Source organism: Pinus tabuliformis, chromosome 3_2 (assembly GCF_031772625.1).
Source record: "Pinus tabuliformis cultivar Carrire ecotype Pingquan chromosome 3_2, CPIR1, whole genome shotgun sequence".
Lineage (NCBI taxonomy): Eukaryota > Viridiplantae > Streptophyta > Pinopsida > Pinales > Pinaceae > Pinus > Pinus tabuliformis.
In genome coordinates, this window is record NC_142302.1 from 460,466,427 (window position 1) to 460,488,696 (window position 22,270).

Consider the following 22,270-nt stretch of genomic DNA (forward strand, 5'->3'; position numbering starts at 1 on the left):
CTACCATCTCATTTTGCTAATCAATATCACTGGAAATTTTATCCCGGGCCTCCTCAATGAGGAAAACCACCCAAATAGGATATTGATTAGCTTCTAATAACTATACTCCAAGAAGAGCATAAGCAAAAACTGATAACTGATAAAAATAACACCAAAAGATATGTCTCGAGCCATTCCCGGGCCTCCTCATTGAGGAAAACAACCCAAACAGGAATGAGCTCAGCTAACAGTTTAAACCAAGTCGATGTTGATGTTTACTAGTAACAGTTTTATATAAGAAAAAATAGTGTTTGCTGCTTTTAATATAGATTGTTGATAACAAGAAACAAAATAACTAACAAAAGAAAGTATCATATGCCGAAACCAAGTATGTGTGGCAAGCATGTCAAAATGGTGGCTGATCTGACCCATGGATCTCATCCCGGTTTGCTTCCTCTCTCCTCCAACTGTCCATATCTTGTTGTAGACACGCTTTAGAAAGTTGGTATGCTTTGTTATTATGTTCCCCTCTTTTGGATGAGTATGGCTTCCGACCTCCACTGCTATCAGTTCTGGTTCCGGCCTTGACTCCTTCTGCTACTGAATTAACTGAATTGTTGGATGACCTTCTTCCTGGACTTCCATATTCTCCACTGAATCCTCTTGCGGCTTATCTATATCCATCTGATTGTCCTTCGAGCCTTATTCGACTTTCCTTCGTTGGTCTCCGCCTCTGTTGTTTTCCCTCCCTCTGTCTTCCTCTTCTTTCTATGTTCGTAATCTAAAATTTGGGCATACTTGAATTCCTTTTATTGTAGATTAATTTCCTCCGCCAAGCATGTATGAGGGTTTAAGCATACCAATATTCGGGCCATCCCCTGATCTCTTGTTTGTATAAAAGACATGTCTGCTTCCATGAATTTTCCCAGGTGGTTGTTGATGGCCTTGAATACTGATTCTACCCAGAGAAATGGTGGTAGTCCGGGCATGTGTACCCATACAGGTAACTCGTCCACCCTTTCCCTCTGTGCATCAAACATGGGGTTCCATTTCTTAAAAAAAATCGGGTGCCTCCCGAAACACCAATTCCTCGCCATGACCCATTCCACTAATTCTCTCTTCCCAAACTTGACCATGAACCATCCTTTCGCCAGTGTTGTGACCACAAAAGTTGTGTCTGGCGCTTCCTGCCAATTTTTTGAGGTCCATTCTTGAATATAGTTTGTGGAGTATTTCTTACCTCTAGCCCTTCCTACCAGGGTTAGTTCTGTAACCTCCATGGCCTCGTCTATTTGAACATCCATTCCCAAGACCAAATTTGCTACAGTTTCACTTTTCTTAATTATTTTATGTTTTTTCCTCTTCTCCCCCGCTTGTCGCTGGCGAAACCCTTCCTCCCTATTCTATGTGTTTTCTTCCACATTGGTTGTTGCTTCCAAGAGCATTCTAGCTCACCCCTCTTTCCTAAATATGATGAGTCCTTTGAAAATCCCTTCGCCTTCTTGGTTTAACTCTTCTGCTCCTGTAATCAGAACCTTGTCAACCAACTTCCCTCCCCTTCCGCTTGAAATTCCTTTCCTGACCTCTACCAACTTAGTTCCTCCTCTCTTCCCGTCCTCCTTTAGACTTTCTCGAGCCGCCTTCCAACCCTCTGACGGGCCCTCTGCTATCTCTAGCAAGCTAGCAATCCCCGCCCCTGTAAATGGGTTTTGTTGCAGAGCCTTATTACGTCCATTTTTGTGAGGGCTTCTGTCTGCATGGGTATGTGACAGTCTCAACCCAATTTCCTCTTTTCTGGGCCCTAACCCCACCGCCTGGCAGGTGCTTCAGCCTTCTTGGCTTTTAAACCCACGACTCATTACAATATCCTCTAACCCGCCTGAGTAAAAATGACCGAGAGGATGAGAGGGGTCATGACTTATTTGAAAACCTTTGCTATCTGCTACTCCATGCTCCGACAGGGACGGCCTCTCTTGCAGCTGTTGCCCTTCCCAGCTTTCCAGACATGACAACCCTAGACTTTCCTCTAGGAGTCCTAGGGTTTTGCTTTGCTTCCAACCTGCTTTAGAACCTCCTTTCTTCCTCCTTGAACGTCTAGCTGGACGAATATACCTCTCTATATTTTGGTTCGTTACCTCCAGACCCCAAACCGACAGTATGTCCCCAGGTTCAGGGTCCAGATAACCACATCGCGTTGTTTGACCATCTTCTGCCTTCCTGTTCCTTGTTAACTGCTTAACGAGGAAAACGACCCTCTCTGGTCTAACTTTAGGTGCATGATGTGGATAGAGGATGACAACGCATCTCTGATTAACCCTGAACTCCGTTTCGCTGATTGCCATTCTCTGCCTTAGTTCATGGGCTTATGGTGATTCCTAAACTCAATATCGTTCATGCTTATCGCCTTCCACCTGTCCGCCTCTGTCCTCCCGTGCCTGACGACCTCGAGCCTGCCGACACCATCTGGTCGCTTCCCATACCATCTCCCTGTCAACGTCTCGGCGCTGCAGGCCTCCCGCCTACTGTTAGATCCCACAATTTCGAAACCCTAGTTCCATCGCCTCTCTAGCTCGAGATACTCTCACATTACAAATCTTCATATTTTGGTATTTTTTATTTAAATGATTTCAAACATTTAAATTTTTTTCTCACACATATAAATTATATAATTCAAATTAATAATTTCAACAAATTATTATCTAATTTATATTTAAATAAATATTTTTTATTTTATTTTATTTAAATAATTTGATAAAACATAAAAATTTAAGTTTATAAACAAATTTCTATGTGTTAAAAGATTGGCTACTATAGTTTTGGTTTTCCCATCTCCACAACTTTATTTTCTTCCTTTCAAATATATGTTATTTTTTATTAGTTTTTTATTAGGAAAGGAAATTTAGAAAAACTCAAAAATATTATAGCAATGATTCATTATAAGTTCATCATATTATTTGTAGGAGTTGAAAATGCGTGGATGATAATAGTCATTTTTATAATTATCTATTATAAATCTAATTGACAAAATCTTTCTCTTATTCTTATAAAAACAATTTAATTAGATAGAATCTTCTCTAACAAAAACCTACAAACTCTAAATAAATTTAAAAACTCAACTTAAAATTATATTTTCAATTTGTCAAGTCTTATTGGCACAACCCATTGAAGATGGGTCTCCTCAACAAGGCGACCCAGGATAAAACTTCACAAGAGGTGGTGGTGCCTTGTGCTAAGGGGAAGAAACATGCTAAAAATCCAATAATGTCACCCAGATTTATTATCATCCCCGGTGACTTTGACACCTTAAATGCCTTTGAATCAAAATTTCTCGGATCACAAATCAATCCTGAAAAATTACAAACAACTTAACAAATAATATATATAATCCAACCTACTAACCAACCTTAATCGTATATCTATACGAAGAGGACTAAATTATGCAACCAGCAGGTAATTGAGGCATGATTTCCTGAAGTTGGCCAGTTTGCTGACATGATGGACTTTGCAGCGTAATAACATTATAAAATATTAATGCTAATCATTTATTTGTATGTTAGTTATAAATTGACACAAGATCTACTCCAGAAGAATCCCTTAATTTTAGGGAATCAATTTCTCGTGGGCCAGTAATTTAGGCTCATGACATTGGACACGAGAACTTCGCCAAATCGATTCAAAGTATATTTGTTTGACCTTCTAAATTAGACAAATGCTAAGATTTAGGAAATAATGGTTATACTCATCAAAATTGTTGTTTTTTTCTCTTGAACAATGAAATTATAATGTGCCTTTGAGTTTTAAATTTATTAAGAAATATTAAAATTATATTGTTGATTAATATATTATAAAGTTTGTTGATTTTATATTTATATGTAGATTATATAAGTTTTGGTTAGATTTTTAAAGAAATATTTTTATATTTTATATAAGGAATATATATGTTTTGATTATTGAAAAAAAGAATTAAAAAAAGAATAGAAAACAATATATAAATACATTTATTGTGAATTGAATCTATTAAATTTAAATAGATATGTTTAAAGTTATATTTAATTAATTTATTAATCTATATAAAATAAAGATAAATTAAATGGAATAAGTTATTATTGGTAAACTAATTATTTTCTCTTCTGAATTTTCCACTAAATTTAATAAGCTTTTTATTTAAATATATACTTTTACTTAATTGAGAGGAACTTTACATTTAAGAATTTTGGAAGGAACTTTACATTTAAGAACTTTGGAATGATTGAAATTTTAAGAAAATCAATAAATCAAAGTAAATTTTTATCTTTTTTTTTCTTTCTTTCTTTCTTTCCGTTTATGAAAATGGAAGGATGAGATTTGATTAAAGATGGGACAACATGATTAACATGCTTAAGAGACAAGATAAAGTGACAAGCTTACACAAGGTGCATATAGTATGAGAAAGATTGCCACAGCATTCATGGAAACCCACAAGACTAGAATTAGTGATTGATGGGAAAAAACCTCCATATTTTACCAAATAATTGTAAGTTGGTTAAGATAGACATTCACTTAATCTTAAAAAAAGAAATTAAAAAAAAATTTAAATTTATCTATTTTCAAATCATTTCCAAAATAAATATCCACATTTAAATAATAATAAATCCTAAATCATGTTTTTAATAATTATTAAAATCTCATAATTTTTAGATAAACTATGAATATAAATCTGATGTTTTTTATTTAAGAATACCAAAATAGGTAAAATTTGATTTTTATGCTATATTAATAGTAATCTATGAAAGGTTGACTCTGAAATTAATATTTTCTTAACAATAATAACGTTGTTATATTAATTTCGCCACATATAAATAGAACCAAATAATTATTACTCATTAATTTAACACCTCCATGTATTAATGGTCCCAACATCTCCATTCAAAGTAACGAGAATATGACAAAGTGACACTAACATTTTTTCATTTAGCTTTGATCAATTACTTTCCATTTGAAACTTTTCTTATTTATCTTTGTGATTTATATCTTGACCAGTTTATCAATATAATAAAAGGAGATGGTGGGCAATGAGAAGGAAGTTTAAGGAAAATGGTTTTTAAGAGTGAAAAAATATTTTTGGAAAATATTTTTTTATAATTTTAATTATAAAAATAAAAATGTATTTTTGGATTTTAATTAATATATATATATATATATATATATAATTTAATATATAAAAAAATATATAATATTTATATTTATAAATAATTTAATATAATATTTATTTAAAAAATAATAAATAAAAATTGATTTTTCTTTTATAATATTTTTGTTTATATAAAAAAATTAAAATTAAATCAATAACATAAAAAAAAATTACAATTATTTTAGTGGTCAAATTTATAAATATCAAAATATTTTGATTTTTCCTTAATAAATTTAAAATCTATATAAATCTACATTAAATTAAATTTTATTTTATTTACGTTACTAATAATCATTATTTATATCACTTTAATAGTTAAATAAAATTATTGAACTTAAAATGTTATGCACAAATAAAATTATAGAAAACTCAAGATTCACATTCCAACCCAAACATCTTGGAAAAAGTAATGAAAACCATTCAATTCAAAATATCATTATTAATATTATCCAATTTATATCTTGGAAAAGTAATGAAAACTATTCAATTCAAAATATTTTATTATTATTATCCAATTTTAAGGTCACAGACAGACACCAAATTGGTGTATGAGACTTTCTTGTTTGTGGGACAAGGGACCCACCTCCACACCAAATTGGTTTATGAGACCCCCTTGTTTGTGGGACAAGAGACCCACCTCCACACCAAATTGGTGTATGAGACCCCCTTGTTTGTGGGACAAGGAACCCACCTCCGCGCAACGATTTGACTGCTAAGTCTACAAAGACATACATACTCTACCCCCCTCTAGTTTGAACTTGTGACCTCTTAGGAAGAAACACATGCTCTTAACCATTAGGTCCACTCAAGCTATGTCTATTTCATTAAAATGGGTAGTGGAAGAGCACACATGTAAAGTTGGAATGGGTTGTAGCAATATCTCTAGTATGTTTCAGTTTTGGCATGATGGAAGAGCAGACATGTGGAATTTGGGTTATAACATTTTTAGTTTTGGCATAATGGGGGATTTTAAACAAAGGTATTTTGGTATATGATTCTTTTGACATGAGGGCTAATAAGGTATAGAGATGAAAAGGCCAAGTTGATGTGGAAATAATTATTAAAGAAAATTTTAATTAGTTAAAAAATAATTAATAATAAATTAATTTTAAGTTGATTATTAAGTATTTATAAAATTTATGGAATTGTATATAAAATGTTTCTTAAAATTATATTTTAATTATAAAATATGTAAATTTTTATTTCATTTTAATGTAGAAAGATGAATGAGATATAAATAAAGTGGAAATTATTATAATTTTTAATGAAGTGAAGTTTAAAAGAAACTTAATAGAAAGAGATTGTTATTTAGCTAGATTAAAGGTAAGCTTTGATATATAGAGGTTGGAAAAGGTCCAAATGCATCACATCAACATTTAGGGAATTGATTCTTTACACAAATTAATAAGTGTATGTTTTCATTTTTGTAATTGAGTATTTTTTTTAATAAAAAATAATTTAAAAGGTTAAATTTCATTCATGCGTTAATTTTTATGTTTTTTTTTTTTTTAGAAAAAAGAGATTTACCAAATTCTTATTTTTTCTAAAAATGTTTTACTAGAACTTTGTAAGATAAAAATATTTTACTTTAAAAATAGCCAAAATTTTATAAAAACTAGATAAAATATTTCAAAATTTGAATATATTTTAAAAAATATTGCCAAACATTTTAAAGTTTGCATATTAAAGACCAACAAGATTCACCAAAGTTTCCATACATTAAGATAAATGTTCTTCCTTAAAATTTTAGCTCAAATATACCAAGATATTATTAAATACTATGTAACAATATACTATTTTATACTTATTGAATTAATTTATAATTAAAAAATTAGGATAACTTTTGTTAGGTGAACTTGGTGAAAGTGTCAAAGTTGTTATGTCCACAATGGTGGCTTTAGGCACATGGTTTGGTGATGCATGGTATTAGATCCCATGGATTACATGTGATGAAGCCTTTAAAAGGTTTGTGGATTCTCCATTGTAATGTGTCTAAGTTTAGTTGAGGTCTCACTTGGCCAAACTAGGATGATGGTGAGCTTTGCAATTTTTAAGCCACAATATAATAATAGATCTATTATTGGCTAGCTTTTACCCAATTGTGGTTTTCTAGGGTAAGTCACGGTGTGCATGGTTTATGTGTATTGTTGCTATGCATTATTTTTGTCATTAGTTCTCTCATATTATTGTTATATCGCATAGGTTTACACCAAGACTTTACAAGTTGTGCACACATATTTCTCTCATATTATTTTTATATCTAACAAGTTGTATCCAAGGGAAAAAAAAAAACTTTGGAGATGAAAATTTTTAATTACATGTATATGGACATAGACTATAAGACTTGGTTAGGCATGTGTACACAACTAGTAAAGTCTTGGAGTAAACTTATGTGATAGGAGAGGAAAACGGGGGAAATGTTAAGGTAAACTTGACTTGGTGAAAGAGTCAAAGTTGTTAGGTCCAAGGCACATGATTTTGGTGGCCCCTCGTATTAGATCCCATGGATTACATGTAATGAATCCTTCAAAAGGCTTGGGGATTCTCAATTATAATGTGCCTGAGTTGAGCGAACGACTCACCTGGTTAGACGAGATGTTAGTCTTTGTTACTTTTAAGTCAAGCCATTGTTATAGAATCATTCAGTACTCCTACAGACTTGATGCTCTTTTATGGCCCTTGGCAGTCCCTTTTCCCATTGCACCTATTAGAGAGCTTTTCTTCATGGATTAGGTTGGACAGATCCAAAGGAAGGCTTCATTGTTTCCTTTGGCCTAGCTCAGGTTGTATTTATCCTGTAATTACTACTGTTAATCAATAAATAAGCTCATGTCTTGTTCCCAATATATGTTGTCATCTTATGAATGATAGTCTGAATGTTTATATATGATGATCTAACATATTCTTATGTATGCTTGTTGAATTTTCTATAATGTATATTCCTTTGCGATTGATTTGCAGGTTTGCACATCTTGGAGGAAGTAGAGGGTTTGGACCCTATGGGAACATCTTCAAACATAGGACCCTCAGGTATGTCTCCAAATCCACATCTTCAAACATAGGACCCTCGAGTATGTCTCCAAATCCAACTTTGATAATTCAAATGTTTGGCATGCTTGATTAAGTATTCTTTATTGATTATTTTATCTTTCTCTATTGAGGCTTTCAACTCTTGCCTTAGGGAACTTTTTCTACCGAAAGAATTGGCGACTCTACTACAGAATACAATCAAGAATTTCCTAGAAGGGTTTTTTTTCTTTGATCTGGGTTTAGTTTGATTTTTTTAGTTTTTTTCCAGCCTTATTCAGTCTTAAGTGATTTGGTCATTCGGCCTTATCATTCAAATTTGGTCTTTCCTTTCATTTTTTCCTTAATTTTCTATTTATATGCACTTTTTCTTATAGAAAATCGCGTATATACGTAGTTTCTTCCAAAGAAACTTGCGTATACGCATGTTTCTTCACATAAAGTCACGTATATACGCTGAACTATATCTAAACAATTGCGTACATATTTGAAAAATGAAAAAATTTCATTTCTGGCTTTTTCTGGGGTCTTGACCAAGTTTGTTTATTCTTTCTTGATGCTTGTGAAGTTTGTAATTACCCTGATGATAGTTGTTGTTGCTGTCTTTCATCTTGTTGGAGAAATTCCTATGTCAACCTAGGGTTTGCAGTTTTTGAAGCTTTTTGTGTTTGAGGTTGGGTTCCAGATCTTCTTTGTGAGGTATCTAGTTGTTTTGTGGCTCTGGAACAAATCTTGTTGCTCTTAAACTTGTTGATAACCCAGTCTTTGATTTGCTTCTTTTGTGACCTAAAAGTTGGCTTTTTTTTGCTTTATTTTTCTTGTTTTTGAAAGGGGTTTGTGATTCTTGGATGAATGAGAGATTTCAATTCTCTGGAGTCTTTCTGATTTTTAGAGTGTTTTATATCTTTCTGGCCAAAATTTTGAAGTGATTAAGTCTCTCATTTGCATTAGTCTTATAATCTTTGTGATTTTTTGTGACTAGGTGGATTTGAGTCTTTATCATGCCTTTGGTCTTAATATTTTTTATTGTCTTCCCTTTCTGAACTTTTTAGTTCTTTAAATATTTAAAAGAAAAAGAAAAAATATTCTTTGATTGTTTATTTTCTTTCGTTTTTTGGTTTTGTAGTCTTTCTGGTTTTTGTCAAATGTGTAAATTCTTGTTATAAGGTTAGAAGTCTTTTTGCTTTGAAGGGTGATCTTTCTTTTGGGATTTTCTTTTCTTTGCTTGTTGAATTGGCCTTTACCTTTTTGATCACATTTGTTTACCTTTAAGTATTTCTTTGAATCCTTCATTGACATTCTAGTGTGCATTAGGTTAGATGCATTTTAGACATCATTTAGTCCTTTTTGTTAGGTTTTGAATGTGTGAGTGCTAAATTGAAAAAGAAAAAGAGTTTCTTTTGCTTTCTTAGGTTTCTCGTAGAACCCTTGTAGAAATATGTTTCATTGAAGAAAAATAAGTGTTGCATTCTCACGTAGCCGGGGTTTTCTATTGATTAATTTTATGTCAGAACATCATCAGTTGCACTCACGTTTCCCTTATCTTAAATAATAACCAACTAAAATGAGTGCTTAAAATTAAAATGAGCTAGAATTTTTCCCTTTTTCATAGAAACTTCAACTAATTTAGGGTATTTAGGGCCTTGTAATAGGTGTGTGGAGAGTAAACTCTCAAAGACCACTTAGCTTGAAAGTATAGAAGTTTATTAATGAGTGGAAATCCAGTGTCGTTAAGCTGTCCGGGAAAGCTCCTCTAACACGAGAGTCAAGAACGAGGATGTGTGAAGATAAGGAAAGATAGATACCCCCTCTTCTACTTGTTGGTTTGCGCACCCACGATTGTTTCACCTGGCTTCTAATCACGAGATGGTGACCTTAGTTTCCTTCCCTAAGGACCACACAGGTGACTGTAGAGGGGGGGGGATGCCCATGGTACCTAAGAAAAAAACTGTCTCACTTTCATAGTACTTAAGGAGGGTGCCCTTACGAAGCTTGGGTACTTGCACTCACAAAGGCTATGTTTTGGAGGTTAGCGTAGCTGATTATGATGGCTTCGTTGGTAGGATTTGGAACTCATCATCCCAAACTACCTTTAGGAGGTCCTTTTCTTCACTTTCTTGTATTTTGGTGTCCAGACATAATCACCCAGAGTGGAAATACTTGGAAATTATTTCCTCCGTTTTATCTTTAGGACTTTTTTAGAGAGTGCTCTGCGCTCCTAGCTTTCCTTAGGTGATTTGAGTCTTTAATTTTTGTTTATATATAAAGGTCGATGATCGACCAGTTCATCAGTTTAGAAGGCTTCATGGGCTTTCACTTGCAAGTGTCGAGCCTTCACTAAGAAGGCATATGAATAATTATACTTGTTCTTTTGAACTAGTACAAGCTAATGCAACGAAGAAAATTCCTTCATCGAGGGATGTTATTTCACATGGTGAACCTAGTCTAGTCCATAATCTAGGCAGAAACGCTCTGGTTCTCACTAGAGTACTCTTCCAATTGGAAGACGAAGTAGAAATTGAAGACGTTTTTTATTCCCTTATAACTCCTACGAAAACTCTTCCTTGTCACCTTCCTTACATTTTATCATACGTGGGTACTAAAACTCATAGGACGACTAGCCCTGTTCATTATCCTTCTTTCTTCTTAATGGCTAATGTTAGTGGCACAAGTATGGTTGCCGATACAGCTAGTGTACATACTCCTCCTTCAACTATAGGAGGAGGTACTATTGCTATCTCTACTATTACACCTAGTACAATATCTGTTGGCTCTACCTCCATCCCGGGTTCAAGTGGGGGCAACCAACCTTTTGCTCCTTTCACTTGTGTTTATCCTTTTGGAATGCCATCCAGTGGGATTCCCTCAGTCTCATCAACCTTACCTGTTGTTGCTTCTGTATCTATGACTTTTATGGCTAGTGGTTCAACATATTTACGAGTTTTACATTTGGAAGTGGGCATGTTCCTCCTTCTAATCCATCGTTGAATGTACGATCAATGCCTTTCTCTATTTATGATAAAAACATTAATCCTTTTCAAAGGAGCGAGGGCTAGGTATACCCTTGTATTAGTGGTTTTGGGTATGGGAATATCTCTCATTTATTTTGTCACTAGGGGAGTATTCCCTTCCCTACTGCTAGTACTTCATAGGTTTTTCCTCCTTTGGATAGTGCTTGTAGCCCTTACCAAGGGCTCTCTCCTTCATATAATGTTTCGCCGGGAGAAAATTTTCCTATGACTAGTAATATTGTAGTAGGTGGTGGATACCCTCTGTATACCCCTGGGCTAAAATGTTTTCCTTATAGTTTAGTTACTTCAACAAGTAATACTTGAAAACTTGGCACCTCTCAAAATCTAGTATACTCTTTTTCAAATGTTGGGAATTAAACTCTTGAAGCATGGAATTCTGCAGTGTCTCCGCGCTTATTGTTCTTGGAAACTCTTAATTTTCCTAATATTTCAAAATTGACTAATGATCTAATATGTTACAACCTGACTTGGCCTCCTGTCTCTACCAAACTTCTGTCTGATATACCAAAATTTGAAGGCAAGTTTGGTGAGGATCCTGCTGACCACGTAACCACTTTCCACTTATGGTGCTCATCAAACTCCTTAATTGATGACTCAATTAGGTTAAGATTTTTTCAACGCACTTGAACTGGAAATGTAGAGAAATGGTATATAGAAATAAAGGGTGGGTCGTTTTATATGTTTGGTGAGTTCGCTACAAAGTTTCTCAACCATTTTCAGTTGCATGTCCATTATGATGCCGAAACTGAACTTCTCACCAATTTGGAGCAAGACAAGGCCACCCATATTTCTGACCACATTTGATCCAGGTGTATATTGGTGGCCACCTGCCAAGTCCACCTGGACCCCCACCATTGTTTCTCTCAGCATTTTCAGTTTCCTTAATTGTAGCACAACTTACTATTTTTAGCAGTTTTTCGGGTCCTGAACTTCCAGAGTCATTTTGAGGCCCTAAATGACGTTTTTTGGGAAATATGGGGGTAACATGGGTCCATGGACTAATGTTTCCCTTCCCAAAGTGGTAGTGCTTGAATAGATCTTTCTAACGAGCTATTGTACGCATCAAACGGAGATCGTATGCCAAAGTTATGACCCCAGGAAATTGATGTACCAATTTACCCAAACGGGGCCCACAGTTTGGCGTTTCATCTTCTAGGGTTAGGTTTTGGAATGTTAAGGGTTTTCTATTGTTTCTCAACAGTAAATAGGCCTTCGAGCCTCATTGTAACACATTTTAGAGGCATGTAGCCACCACATATCTCTTCTCAGAGATAAGCTACCATCGCCCTAGCTGGTTTATTTCCATTACTGTTTGTAAGCATATTTCAGTATTTTACATTAATGAAATGAAGTATTATTTGTTGGAAATAATACTGAGAGGGGGGGTGAATCAGTATTATCTAGCAATTTAACAAATCTTCCTTATTTGATCTTTTGAATTATTCTTGCATATCAGTACCATAAAATAATGAGCATGAACAAAGAAAATAGACAGTCACACCAAAGAACACAAGATGTAAGGTGGAAACCCAATGTGGGAGAAAACCACCTGCTGCAATATGTCTCTATCTTCTTTCAATTTAGAAATTCTTTTACAATGATTTTGTACTGGTGCAGTCCTTTACCAGTACGCAGGCTGCAACTTGCAGAGAGCTACAACTCTCTCTCGTTCTCCAGTCTCTCCTGGAAGGGAGCTACAACCCCCTACTTCTTTTCATGAAGAATCAAATGATCAACAAGTATACAACAGTTACAGTCCACTACAGTTATCAGATCAGTAATCACAGAACTAACCCAGAACACCTTATGAACAGAAAAATACAGTCAACAGATCATCTTAAGACAGGGACGCAATTTTTCTTTCTGTGGCCTGCGACTGGACGCAGTTTTACCTTCTGCTGCTCTGCGTACCGACGCACTGTTCCTTTAAACTGCTCTGCGTACCGGCGCACCCAACAATACTATCGCGCCGCGTCTTTTGCTTCAGAGACGCACCCAATAATACTATCGCGCCGCGTCTTTCGCTTCAGAGACGCACCTGAGCCCTTGCTGTACTGCGTCTCGGCGCACTTGCACTTCACTGAACCTGCGTCCCTTCAGATATAAAAGATATGAAGACTTCAGAACTAGCCCAAACAGTCAGATCTGCAGATCTGATCATGTGCCATAGAGATCATAGTCCATTAGAAGATTCGCCCTCATAGATCTGGACTAGATCACACCAAAAGATATTCAACCAAAGATGATGATGAATCCAAATGAACTTCTTTGCTTTATATAGGCAATCTCCTCCCCAAAACATGGAACAATACCACGAGCCGACACCATAGAAACACAAAACCGTCGGCTAGATACCACACAAGAAACCCCCTCGTGCTTTTCTCTGTCTTGAAATGTGTGCACTGGGTGGACGCACCCCCTGAACGGCTGGCCTGTGTCCCTGGACGCGGGTTCTGCATGGTATACCTGCGGGGACGCACTTTCTGAACAGATTTCTTGCGTCCTTCTTAAAAATAGAGAGCTGATCATCAAGAATAGTGATCTACCACCTGAATGGGTTGCCATCAAGGACAACACCTGAATCATAATGCCAACAATCTCCCCCTTTGGACTTGATGGCAACTTCATGATCTTCAGCTTCATTCTCCCCCTTTGACATCAAGGGCAAAGGGTATGCTCCCCCTACGCTCATGCTCCTCCAGATCTGTAAATAACCAGAAATCCACCATGAAAGAGATAGAGACATATTGCAGCTATTTCGAAGATCTCCTTCTTCATAATGCCAACAATGCATTATGTGCTCCCCCTGAGCCTGTACCACCAATAAGAAGAGGTTCAACAAGATGATGCATCAACAACCCCCAGTTTTTGCCTGAGGTATTCAAAAGTGTCCCTGGGCAACGGTTTGGTGAAAATATCAGCAACTTGTTCCTTAGAAGGAACATACTCCAACTTGACCTTATGTTCAAGTACTTGTTCCCGGAGAAAATGGTACTTGATTGGTATGTGCTTGGTTTTTGAATGCATAATCGGATTCTTTGAGATGCTGATTGCACTTGTGTTGTCACATAAGATAGGGATTGGAGGTGTACAAGTGATTTGATAATCCTGCAAGGTCTGCATCATCCAAAGGAGTTGGGTGCAACAAGATGCAGCAGCAACATATTCCGCTTCAGCTGTAGACAAGGCAATTGAACTCTGTTTCTTGCTGAACCAAGATACCAGTCTGGAACCCATAAAGAACGCACCACCACTTGTGCTTTTCCTGTCATCCACGCTTCCGGCCCAATCTGCATCTGTATAAGCATGAAGAGTGAGATCTGTACCTCTAGGATACCATAAGCCATAATTTTGAGTCCCTTGAAGATATTTGAAAATTCTCTTCACTGCCTGAAGATGAGTCTCCTTCGGATTTGCCTGAAATCTTCCAACTATTCCAACTGCATGCATGATGTCTGGTCGGGTACCTGTCAAATATAGTAAACTTCCAATCATAGATCTGTAGGTTGGTTGATGTACTGCTGCAGATTCATCATTTGCACTGAGACTACATCCTGTGACCATGGGTGTACATACTGGTTTTGCATCTTCCATGCCATATTTCTTCAAAATCTGCTTGAGATACTTGGTTTGAGATAAAAGGATTCCTCCTTCCTTTTGTTGGATTTGCAAACCAAGGAAGTATGTCAGTTCTCCTAGTAAGGACATTTCAAATTCTTTCTGCATGACCGAGGCAAAGCTTTGACTCATAGCTTCTTCATTGCTGCCAAAAATAATGTCATCTACATACACAACAAGTATTAGCAATTTGTCATTTTCAACTTTTATATACAGATTGCTATCTGCTGAACCTTTTGAAAAACCTTGTTGATGAAGATATTTGTCCAACCGGTAGTACCAAGCCCTTGGGGCTTGTTTGAGACCATAGAGAGCCTTTTTCAATCGGCATACAAGATTTGGATCATTTCCAAGAATGAACCCATCTGGCTGTTCAATGTACACTTCTTCTTCCAAGTCTCCATTCAGAAAGGCTGATTTTACGTCCATTTGAAATACTTTGAAGTTCTGAAAACTTGAGAGAGCAAGGAACATTCGGATGGCCTCAAGTCTTGCAACAGGAGCAAAAGTTTCTTCAAAGTCTATTCCTTCTTGCTGCGCATACCCTTTACAAACAAGTCTGGCTTTGTTTCTAATTACTTCTCCATTTTCATTCAATTTATTTTTGAAGACCCATTTAGTTCCGATAACATTCTTATCCTTTGGTCTAGGAACCAGCTCCCAAGTGTTGTTCTTTTCGATTTGCTCAAGTTCTTCATCCATTGCTTTCACCCAACATTCATCTTTGCATGCCTCTTTCACATTTTGTGGTTTAGTAGAGGAGAGTAATGCCAAATAGCTTGAAGCTTCTGCAACAGTTCTTCTAGTTTGTATACCTGCTTCTTTCTGTCCCATGATCTGAGATTCTGGATGGTTCTTCTGAACATATCTGGATGGAGTCTTTTCTTCTATTCTTGTTCGTTCTTCTGCGTCTTCATGAGGTTCTTCTTGAGATTCTTCTTGAGGTTCTTCTTCTTCATCATTCTGTTTTTGAGGGTAGCTTTCATCTTCTTCGATGTCTTCACGATGTATTTGCCTAGGAATGTATCCCTTCTCATCAACCACTACATCAATGCTGTCAACAATTCTGCCAAGTCTTTTATTGTAGCATTTGTATGCTTTGCTATGTGGAGAATAGCCAAGAAGAATGCCTTCATCTGCTCTAGGATCAAGTTTGTCGAGCTGCTCTTCAGTATTCTTGATATAGCATTTGCTCCCAAAGATTTTGAAGTGCTTTACCGAAGGAGTTTTACCACTCCAGAGCTCATGAGGAGTTTGAGTGCTGTTCACCCGGACATTTGTCTTGTTGAGAATAATAACCGCAGCATGTGCAGCTTCACCCCAGAAAGTTGCGGGAGTTCCTGATTCATCAAGCATAGCACGAGCCATTTGTTGGATTGTTCTGTTCATTCTTTCAACAACTCCATTTTGCTGAGGAGTTCTAGCCGTAGAGAATTCTCTCCTTATTCCATGTTCATCACAGAAATCGAAAAATTCATTTGAAGTAAATTCCCCACCTCTGTCGGATCTGAGGCACTTAATTTTGTGACCTGATTCATTTTCAACCAAGGCTTTGAAGGATTTGAATTTTTCGAATGCTTCATCTTTGTGCTTCATAAGTCCTAACCAAACAAACCTGGAGAAATCGTCAATAAATAATATCAAGTATTCCTCTCCTCTAGGTGTTCTTTTCCTGAATGGTCCACATACATCTGTATGTACTAGCTCAAGAGGCATGCTAGCTGATCCTTCTTTCTCTGGAAAGTTAGTCCTGGTTTGTTTTCCAAACTGACATGATCTGCATATGGTGTTGTCAGGAATTTTGATATCTGGAAGATCACGAACTTCCTGATATTTGCATGCTTTCCTTATTTGTGAGAAGCTTAGATGTCCCAATCTTCAATGCCATAACCAGTGCTCTTCATCCTTGCTTAGATAGCATTGTTGTTGTCCTTCTTCAAATATGTATAGATTATTTGGAGTTCTTTTCCCTTTGAGAACTGTTTTTCCTGTATCAAGATCACGAACAAGACATCCATTTGATCTGAATATAACCTCGGTTCTTTGATCACACATCTGGCTGACACTTAGTAGATTATGCTTCAATCCATCAACAAACAAAACATTTCCAGCCTTAACATCTTCTTTTAAAGGAGCAATACCTTTTCCTTTTATAGTTGCAGGAGTATCATTTCCAAAAGAGACTTTCTTTCCCTTTTCTAAAATAGAATAAGGCTCAAGTTTTTCTTTATCACCTGTCATATGCTTCGAACATCCACTGTCAATGTACCATAGATTTTCCTGTCCTTCTGCATAAAACGCTATCCCACATCTTTCTGTTTGAGGTTCCTTTATTCTCCATGTTTTGGTTCCTGAGGCTTGTTCCTTTTTCCGCTCTTGTTCCTTTCTTTCCTGAAACCTGCTTCTGCATTCAAAGTCTTCATGACCAAAATTATTGCAAATAGAACATTCAACTTCATTTTCAAGAGCCGAAAAGCTGTTATAGGTCTTTTTTGTAATCCCTGTCATACTTCTTTGTTTTTGAGCTTCCCTAGTCATGATTGTTTTATACGCAACACATTGAGCTGCTTTGTGACCAAAGTTATGGCAAGAAAAGCATTGTCCATTGAAGAAGCTTCTGCGGTTATTGAATCTACCAGCCAACTGATTGTAATTTCTATTTTCATCTATTCTTGAACCAAACTGGGAAGATTTTACCTGTGGCTGGTTGTGGCTTTTGTTCACCCTTAAGCTGGATTGCCCCTGATAGTTTCTGTTTGAAGTTTGTCCCTGCTTTACCTGATGATCTTCATTGTGCTTTTGCTCATTTCTTCTTGCTGCATCAAGATAACTTTTTGAAGTGGATGCTTGAGAAGTTTCTCCATTATAGCCCAGACCTGTCTTATTTAGTGGAGACCGCTGCACACTGATAATCTCATCCAAAGTTTCAGATCCTTTGACAAACTTGAGATTAATAGCTTTTGTTTTCTCAATTTCTTTTCTAAGACCAACAATTTCACCTTCTAATTTTTCAAGATGTTTTTCCTTTTCATCAATTTGAAATTGTAGAGTATCAATGATCATGTTCTTTTCTTCTATACATCTCTTGAGCCTAGTAATTTCATCATAAAGGTTATCCACATCTACAGCATCCTCATAATCATCATCTTCAAATGCCATTAACAACCTATATTTATTACCTTGTTCATCTTCATCACTGTTTGATAAGCCATCACTATCTTCATGGGTGTAATAGCTTTTCTTATTTGCACTTTGTTTCTTGTTCCATCTAGCTGGTTCCTTTCCTTTATCCTTATAAGGACATTTTGCAGCATAATGACCTACTCTCCCACAAGCAAAGCATTTGAAGGTAGCTTACCTCTGAACCTTCCAGAACCCCTTTGAAGATTTCTGACAAAATTTGATTCTTCTTCCTCTTCTTCTGGAACATGGCTTGCTTCATAGTGATCTTCTTTGCCTGATGCCTTAAAAGCAGCCTCCCTTCTGTCTGATGGACCTCCCTTTCTCATTTCATAAGCAGTTAGAATTCCATGTAGCTGAGACATAGTGAGAACACGGAGATTTTCTTTTTCTTCTATTGCAGATACTTTAGATTCAAACTTGGGGGATAATGATCTTAGAATCTTTTGAACTACTATAGACTCTTTTACTTCTTCACCCAAATTTTTCATACAATTAACAATCTCATCTACCCGAAGAAAATAATTAGCTACACTTTCATCATTATACATCTTGAGAGTCTCATATTGAATCCTGAGAGTTTGAAGTTTAGCTTGTTTTACCTGTTCATCTCCTTCATAGCTCGTGATCATTTTGTCCCATATTTCTTTTGCTGATTTGAAGTGCATTACCTTCATGAATTCTGTTTGGGATATACTTCCTAATAGAGTACTGACTACTTTTGCATTTGTTTCATACTTCTTTTTCTCAGCTGGATCTGTAGGAGTGGCTGAAGGAAAAGCATAGCCTGTTTCTACAATGTCCCAAACTTCTGTACCAAGAGATTGAAGATATGCAGTAACTCTTACCTTCCAATAATTGAAGTTTGTCCCATCAAAAACCGGTGGCCTGATTGATGCTTCTCTCTCATAGTTGCTCATGATGAACGATCTACCTTCAAGCGATCAAGCTTTTCTGAAGGACCTGCTCTGATACCAATTGTTGGAAATAATACTGAGAGGGGGGGTGAATCAGTATTATCTAGCAATTTAACAAATCTTCCTTATTTGATCTTTTGAATTATTCTTGCATATCAGTACCATAAAATAATGAGCATGAACAAAGAAAATAGACAGTCACACCAAAGAACACAAGATGTAAGGTGGAAACCCAATGTGGGAGAAAACCACCTGCTGCAATATGTCTCTATCTTCTTTCAATTTAGAAATTCTTTTACAATGATTTTGTACTGGTGCAGTCCTTTACCAGTACGCAGGCTGCAACCTGCAGAGAGCTACAACTCTCTCTCGTTCTCCAGTCTCTCCTGGAAGGGAGCTACAACCCCCTACTTCTTTTCATGAAGAATCAAATGATCAACAAGTATACAACAGTTACAGTCCACTACAGTTATCAGATCAGTAATCACAGAACTAACCCAGAACACCTTATGAACAGAAAAATACAGTCAACAGATCATCTTAAGACAGGGACGCAATTTTTCTTTCTGTGGCCTGCGACTGGACGCAGTTTTACCTTCTGCTGCTCTGCGTACCGACGCACTATTCCTTTAAACTGCTCTGCGTACCGGCGCACCCAACAATACTATCGCGCCGCGTCTTTTGCTTCAGAGACGCACCCAATAATACTATCGCGCCGCGTCTTTCGCTTCAGAGACGCACCTGAGCCCTTGCTGTACTGCGTCTCGGCGCACTTGCACTTCACTGAACCTGCGTCCCTTCAGATATAAAAGATATGAAGACTTCAGAACTAGCCCAAACAGTCAGATCTGCAGATCTGATCATGCGCCATAGAGATCATAGTCCATTAGAAGATTCGCCCTCATAGATATGGACTAGATCACACCAAAAGATATTCAACCAAAGATGATGATGAATCCAAATGAACTCCTTTGCTTTATATAGGCAAGCTCCTCCCCAAAACATGGAACAATACCACGAGCCGACACCATAGAAACACAAAACCGTCGGCTAGATACCACACAAGAAACCCCCTCGTGCTTTTCTCTGTCTTGAAATGTGTGCACTGGGTGGACGCACCCCCTGAACGGCTGGCCTGCGTCCCTGGACGCGGGTTCTGCATGGTATACCTGCGGGGACGCACTTTCTGAACAGATTTCCTGCGTCCTTCTTAAAAATAGAGAGCTGATCATCAAGAATAGTGATCTACCACCTGAATGGGTTGCCATCAAGGACAACACCTGAATCATAATGCCAACATTATTTCCACTGCATATATGTGTTTATGGTTATCTATGTAATTTGTTGTGTTCTTGTTTAAGTTCGGATCAGTGGTATTAGAGTGGTCTACTTTTTCTTTGTTTTTCTTTTCATGTCCCTAATGAGGTCGGGATATAAGGAATTAGGGCTTGAACTGGTCGAACCTTTGCAAGAATAGCTTCACAAATCCTGACGGCCTCCCATGGCGGATGAGAAGAAAGACGAGGGGGCAGGAGATCCTATCAAAATCTTGCTCGAAGAAGCCCTTGAGTGACAACGGAACACGATGATGGACAGCTTTGCCTAGATCCTTCAGCGGCTACCCAAAAGCGACGCATCGGCTTCTAGTAGCTACTCTGGAAATACCACGCCCTTTAAGGTACAAGTTAATTTTGAAATCCCCATATTTGAGGGTCAGATAGACACAGATGCCGTAGATAAATGGTTAAATCTACTAGAAGGTTATTTTTATGTTCATGAATTTTCGAGTCGGGAAAAGATTGTTTTCGCTCTTCTCAAAGCAGCCCCCCACGTTAAGGATTGGTGGGAAACCTACTGGGAGCAGAAGGATGAAAATACCGGCTCACTATTTTCAGCCACACCCACCTGGAATTCATTCCGGGATGCCATCAAGGAGTAGTACTACCCTGTTGGAAGCTATGAGGATGAATACATAAAGTGGATCACGCTGCGGCAGGGAAGGGACCAAGACGTACCGGAGTTCACCAATCTTTTCCATACCCTTCGCACAAAGTTGGGTATCAAGGATTTGGAACAACATTTGTTACTCAAATACTGCGGCTGCCTGCACAAGTACATCCAGGAAGAAATAGAATTCCTGAACATCTCCTCGCTTGGCACAACATACCGATATGCCGTCAAGGTCGAGTAAAAGTTTAAACAAAAGAAGAATGACTTTGGATTTGCGAATCCGAAGCAAGGGAAAGGTGCCCCTAAACCGCAGAAAAAAGGACAAAGCCAAGGCGGGGCAGGCCAAGACAACCCGCCAAAGCTACAAGTAAAGAACAGCGCCGCGAAGCCGAAAAAGGACACGGGAAAATGGTGTGAGTTCCATAAGAGCTCCAATCACAACACAAGTGAGTGTCGGGCCAAGCAGTCACTGGTGGCTGAGCTAAAGGTTTCAGAATTAGATGCATGTTTCGACTCTCAGTCAGAACCCGACAAGGGAAATCACAAAGGGAAGCAGATCATTGATGCGGATCCCAACGCCACTGTTGCTACCGCCAAGATCCAGAAAAATTAACCTGAAGATCCAGAGGAGGAGGAGCGTCTCTTCCACTCCCAGATGTGGATAAAGTGCTCCCCGCTACAGTTCATTGTTGATAGCGGAGCCAAAAGAACCTCATTTCGGCAGAGGTTGTGAAGTGGTTGGGCTTACCGACCATAGCACATCCACAACCGTACACCATCGGGTGGCTTCACTAAGGACGGGATCTTCGCGTGAGCCAGCAGTGTCGCCTTCCATACAACATCAAGCCCTTCACGGATGAGGTATTGTGTGACATTGCTCCCCTTGAAGTTTTTGAGGTATTATTAGGACAACCATACTTGTGGAAGTGACATGATGTTTATGAATCAAGGCCCCGTGCTGTTATTATTACATTGGGAAATAAGTTGTACAAGATACCAGAGGTAGCATCGCCTACCGCCATCTCTTTGATTACTGCAAAACAATGAAGTAAGCTCATTTCCAAAACCGGGAAATTTGTTTTCCTGATGATACGTCCTCAAGGAAAGAAGAAGACGGTGGCCATGACCTCCAGACATGGCCCCTCCGCATGACAACTACAGATGGACAAGGTCGTGGATGAGTACGAGGACATCTTCACCTCCCCCGCAGGGGTTCCACTGCACTGTCAGGTCAAGCACTCCATTGATCTGACCCCAAGTGCGCCGCTACCCAATGGACCAATTTATCGGCACTCCATTCTAGAGAATGTTGAAATCAAGAGGTAGATTCAAGAGCTATTGCAAAAAGGTCACATCCATTCGAGTTCATTGCCTTGTGGGGGCCCGATCGTGTTGGT